Below are 6,075 nucleotides of genomic sequence, written 5' to 3'. Positions count from 1 at the left end.
TTAGGAAGGCAGGAGCCTGGCCTTACAGCTTTAGGAAGGTTATCAAGTTAAACACTTGATATTAGGAAGCTGCCCGCTTAATATGCAAAGAGCAAGAAATCTGCATTCGCCGGAACACTCCCAAAGCATTCTGGGTATCCAGATTGTACTGTCAGCTGCTCCTCGTCCCACTGGGGAAGGAAACAAGGGAAGGTGCTTTAAATTCCGCTGACTTCTGAACTAGCCCCTCAGGAGTGCTGAGAGCAGGGGGGTCCAGCTAAAAAAGTCACGAGCAGCTACTCATGCTACAGGACACTTGTGTCTGCCAAACCCCAAATATAAAGCCTCTCATGTGTGAAGCATGGCTTTATTGAGATAAAACTGACATACAAGGAGCTGCATACATGTAAAGTACACAGCTCGGTAAGTTTTGACCTATGTATGTGCCTGCGAAACCATCACCACAATCAAGATAAATGGACACATCCATCGCTCTCAAAAATGTCCTTTTCCCTTTGAAATTCTTATCCACCTCCACTCCTCTCTGCCCTCCTCCGCATCCCCAGGCCACCACTGTTCTCTGTCACTGTAGATTCATTTGCATTTTGTAGAACTTTATATCAATCCAGACGTACTCTTTTTTGTCTGGCTTTTTTCACTCACCAGAAATGAAATGAATATTCATTTCTTTTTATTGCTGAGTAATATTCCCTTGTATAAATATACATCATTTGTCTCTTTATTAACCTTTTATTCTGTATTTGGGTTGTTTCCAGTTTTTGATTATTACATTCCTGTATACGCTTTACATAGTCATATGCTTTCATTTCTCTTGATATATATCCAGGAGTGGAATGGCTGGCGTATGTTTAAGTGTCTTAGAAACTCTCAAACTGTTCTCCAAAGTGGTTGCAACTATTTTTCTTTCCCACCAGCAGCCTACGAGAGTTTCAGTTCCTCTGCACTTTTGCCCACACCCGGAGTGGTCAGTCTTTGTAATTCTGGACATCTTACTAGGCCTGCCTTGGCATCTCATTGCAGTTTTAATTTGCATTTCCCTCATGACTAATGACGTTGAGCACCTTTCCACGTGCTTATCTGCCAACCACATGCCTTCAGTAAAATGTCCCCCTTTTTATTATGTTTTGCCTTCTTATTATTGACAAAACATGGCTTTTGACCACATAGCAGTTTTTCCTGTGATACACCCGGTGATATCAGTAGAGTTAGGTTAAAAAAGTTTAAATACACAAATAAGCGCACAAGTATATATGTGTGTGTATATACACACACATATATAGACACATACACAGTAATCAACTCAGGAAAATGTTTTGCCACATGTAACATTAGAGGATAAAATCCTCAGAAGCCTCAAAACCAATATCAAGAGGGCAGAGCTATTTGCATAGCTGTATCTAACCACAGAGGTTTCCCTTTAGATAAAGAAAAGCCTAGAGGGGGGCCCTGGCCTAACAGGAAATGTTGCTGCGGCTGACAGAGCATGCGTGGTGGGTGTAGTAAGCTGGGTGTTCCCATGGCAACAAGATAGCGAGTCAAATGGTGGTCAGAGCCAGATATATATCCACGACAGAGCAGAGCACTTAAGCAGCAGGATTCAGAAGCCAGGCTGACCTGTGTTTGAATCTCATTGGGCGACCAGCTTGGGGCCCTTGAGCAATATGATTAACCTCATTTCCTTCATTTGCAAACTGGGGACACAACCCAACAAATGTCTACCCCATTTCCAATTGTTCCTCCACTCTCTGCCAACGGCATCACTTCTATAGCATGCAACTTCTCTCTTTCCCTGCCGCCCTTCTTTCCAATCAAAATAATGCCCTCGGGCTTCCCTGGTGGCGCAGTGGTTGAGCGTCCGCCTGCCGATGCAGGGGACGTGGGTTCATGCCCCGGTCCGGGAAGATCCCACATGCCGCGGAGCGGCTGGGCCCGTGAGCCATGGCCGCTGAGCCTGCGCGTCCGGAGCCTGTGCTCCGCAATGGGAGAGGCCACGACAGTGAGAGGCCCGCGTACCGCCAAGAAAACAAAACAACAACAAAAATAATAATAATAATGCCCTCCATTACCTGTAGATTAAGTATAAGGAAGCTAATATTTATCAAGAGCTTAGCAGATTAATTCGGAAAAGATGATGCAAAATAGCCTTCATCTAGACAAAGGCAGATATGGAATCACAACATGGTTGGGTTAATTCTAAGTGGGGTCATTCTACCATAAACTGCTACTAACTATAGTGAAATGATGCAAGTTAAAATCAGAACCTGGACTCAAATATATCTCCCAGTTTTTTTTAAAAAATCGATTGTTGTACAAATTAAGTGAAAAACTTGTGTGGTATGTAGCCAAGTTCCTAGCACTCATAGTCAGCACTAATTAAACTTCAGCTCTTATGAAGGGGAAGTCTAAAGTAGGGGTTAAAAGCATGAACTCTGGGGTCAACCAGAGCTGGCTAGAAGTTCAACTCTGACAATTTCTAGCTGTGTGTCCTTGGACAAGTCCCTTCACCTCTCTGGGCCACAATGTTCTCATCCGTAAAATGGGAATAATATGGGATAAATGTCCTAGAGTTATTATGAACATTAACTTAGTTCATGTCTGCAAAGTCCTTAGAATGGTGGTAGCAGACAGGAATTGTTTGCTGTTACAGCTTCAGTGATCTCCCTAAGCTCAAGGCAATGTATCAGCAGCCTCCCGAATGTGACTAGTGATTACTTCATTCACATTACTTAACCAACAGCTATTTATAGTGTGCCTGCTATGCAAACCACTCAACTAGATGTTAGGAGGGATTGAAAGAGTTGTAAGACACAGGTACGTTTCTTACCCCAAAGAACACAAACCCTAAATCAGGAAGCATGGTTGGTAACTTCAAGCAACACGGTATGCAACTGTTCCTAAATGCTTGATTCAAAAGATGATGGAGAATTTCAGAGGCGAAAGGTCTACCATGGACTTGGAGAGAAGGACAAGGGAGAGGCGTGGGGAGCTAAGGCAGGGCATCGAGCTGGAACTTGAAGGAGGAATAAGAATGAGAGAGCGGGGCTTCCCTGGTGGCGCAGTGGTTGAGTCCGCCTGCCGATGCGGGGAACGCGGGTTCGTGCCCCGGTCCGGGAGGATCCCACATGCCGCGGAGCGGCTGGGCCCGTGAGCCATGGCCGCTGAGCCTGCGCGTCCGGAGCCTGTGCTCCGCAATGGGAGAGGCCACGACAGTGAGAGGCCCGCGTACCGCAAAAAAAAAAAAGAAAAAAAAATGAGAGCGCCAAAGAGACAGGGAGCAGAGTGCTCTATGCCTCAGGGGTGCCCTTGGGGGTGCTGGTCTCCCAAGGACCAGAGAGAGGGCAGGTGGAGATTAGGGGGCAAAGGAGCAATCAGTTAGGAAAGGTAGGTGGAGGCCAGTTCTTGAAAAGTCTTTAAAGCTAGGCTATTGCTTCAATGTCTACACTAGAAGCAGTGGGGATTGAAGGACTTTATTGGTAGCTTTTAACTTTAATGTTGATTAAAATTACACGTCTCGTTTTTGTTGAAAAGTAGAAGTGCAAACTTACAGATCCCACTGCACACTTGGGAAATCAGAATCCCTGACACTGAGGCTCAGACAAAGAATTCCACAGGCTGTTCTGACATTATTCGAAAGTTGAAAGCCGTTGCTACAGAGCCTTGAAAACCTGGATTACCACGAACAGCTTCTATGGCAGAAAGGTCAGAAGGAAGGAAACTAGGATTTGCTGAGTGCCCACACGTGCCAGGGGACTGACAGGTATTCTTTCACTGAGTCCTAACAACAGTCCTATTAGGGGGACGCTATGATTCTCATTTTAGGGATAAAGAAGCCAATAGTTGGATGTGTTGCAAACACAGTAAGCCACAGACAGGGCTTTCAAACCCAGGTCCCAGGCTCCAGGATGACTGTACTTCCCACTGTATCACCTGATTGCCCCAGAAACACCCATGTGCGTCTTTCTCCTGAAGCTTAGTGCAGGTCAGACAAAGTCCAGTAGCAAATGTGGCGTCATAAGCACTCTTCTCCCATCCTCATTTCTCTCCTCCAGTGAAATCTGAATTTACCTTCCCTTTGCCCTGAAGCTGGGCCAAAATCACCGAGGGCCATCATTTCAAGTGGAGTTCGTTCTTGCTACCGAGCTTCTTCTAACTTTCTTTTTCCTCCGCCCTTTCCTCTGTGGTATCTCCTAATTCACCCTGTGCAGTTTTGTTTTCTTTTATAAGTTTCAGGTGTACAGCATTACAGTGTAAAGTAAAGCTCTGGAGAACATCAAACGAAAATGTCCATGCATTCGCTCTTTAGTGTGTTCCTACGATATATTAAAATAAAAACAAATTATCAGTCTCTTCACAAGTAGTAATTTATATTCTCTGGATTTTTTTCAGCCCACAACAACTGGATTCTCTTTTCTGTACACCCTACAGAGTGACCACCATGAGTCTAGTTACCATCCATCACCTCTTCACCCATTTTGCCCATCTCATAACCCCCTTCCCCTCTGGTAACCGCTAATCAGATCTCCGTATGTAAGAGTTTGTTTTTGTTTTATTTTGCTTGTTCATTTTTTTTTTGGTTCCACATATGCGTGAGATCAGACAGTATTTGTCTTTCTCTGACTTATTTCAATCAGCATAATATCTTCAGTGTGTACCCATGTTGTCGCAAATGACAAGATTTCATTCCTTTTCATGTCTGAGTAGTATTTCACTATACATATATATATATATATATATATATATATACACACACATACATATACACACACCATATCTTTATTCATCCATCAATGGGCACTTAGGTTGCTTCCATATCTTGGTTATTGTAAATAATCCTGCAGTAAAGGTGGGGGCCAGCACCCTATGCAGTTCTGAAACTCCTCATTCATAGCAGAACACAACATGAAATCTTAAATAATTCCTTTTGTGGTTTCCTTTTTACCCTAAGGGTGACAGGGGGTGGCAGCCGGCGGTGGAGGAGGGTTTGTCCGTAGGAGGCTTCCCTTGAAATCCACAGGAAATGATGTGGATGCGCTGTTTAGCTTTCTCGAACGTCTACAAACAAGCACTGGGACACTGGTTGTTATTTTCAGCTAAGCAAGTTCCTCGTTCTGCTTTCGAAAGCCGTCTCCCTTTGGTAGGATTTTAGTCACTGTATGTGTGTCTATGAGACACTTAACGTCTTCCCTTAAATTAGTACTCTGTTCTCCACCTGAGTGGAAGATTCTCACCTTACAAGGCCTCCTTCTACTTTTTTTTTTTCCCAAAAGGGTGTTAGATTTATCAGATTTAATGCTTTGTTTTTCTGACTTGTTATCATCACATGACGCAAGAAGCCATTTCCCCCCTTTATATATTCTTTCCTAATTCTCCCATAAATGATTCTCTTCCAATTTATTTTTCTCCCCACTCTAAACTGGAACCCTGGGTAAATGCTGAGCAGCCCTCTTTCCAGCTTCTAATGTTCTTCAAATGGAATTGACAGGTAGTACTTTCCTTGACCCATATCACTGAGGGCAATCTCTGTCTCTCTGGGGCTCAGCCCCGTGTGGGTTTGCTTATTTCTGTGCTGAAGGGGCCTGAATATGATTTCTAAGCCAAAGGGGTTCAGACATAATATCTATACCTATACTCTAAGTATTTACTTTGGCAAGTGACACCTTCATTCCAGTTCCCCCTGTTAGGAAGCCATAATGATGCTTTGAATTCTCTGCAGATCACAATATATAAATGTGCAGATTGTACAATGCAAATCCCAAGAGGTGACAATCACCTAGACCACAGTGTGACTAATGCTCCCTGGAGTTAAGCAGTGCACACCCTGCGCTACCATACTTAGCAACATTTCAGTGGGAAACTTCTTTTCCTCTAATGTAAATCATTTTCTGCATTCTTAAAAATAATGGCCATTTATAGACTCTTTTGCTTGCCTAAACATTATAATCAAGGTCTCATAAATTTAAAATTACTGATAAAGACTTAGGGAATAGGAAGATATACTGTCTGTATATCTTCCTTTTCCCTATGCCTTATCTTTATTTTCCCCATATTTTATTTTCCCTATAATCTTGCTCCCTA

Source organism: Phocoena sinus, chromosome 13 (assembly GCF_008692025.1).
Source record: "Phocoena sinus isolate mPhoSin1 chromosome 13, mPhoSin1.pri, whole genome shotgun sequence".
In the NCBI taxonomy this organism is placed as follows: Eukaryota; Metazoa; Chordata; class Mammalia; order Artiodactyla; family Phocoenidae; genus Phocoena; species Phocoena sinus.
This window is presented reverse-complemented; position numbering follows the sequence as displayed.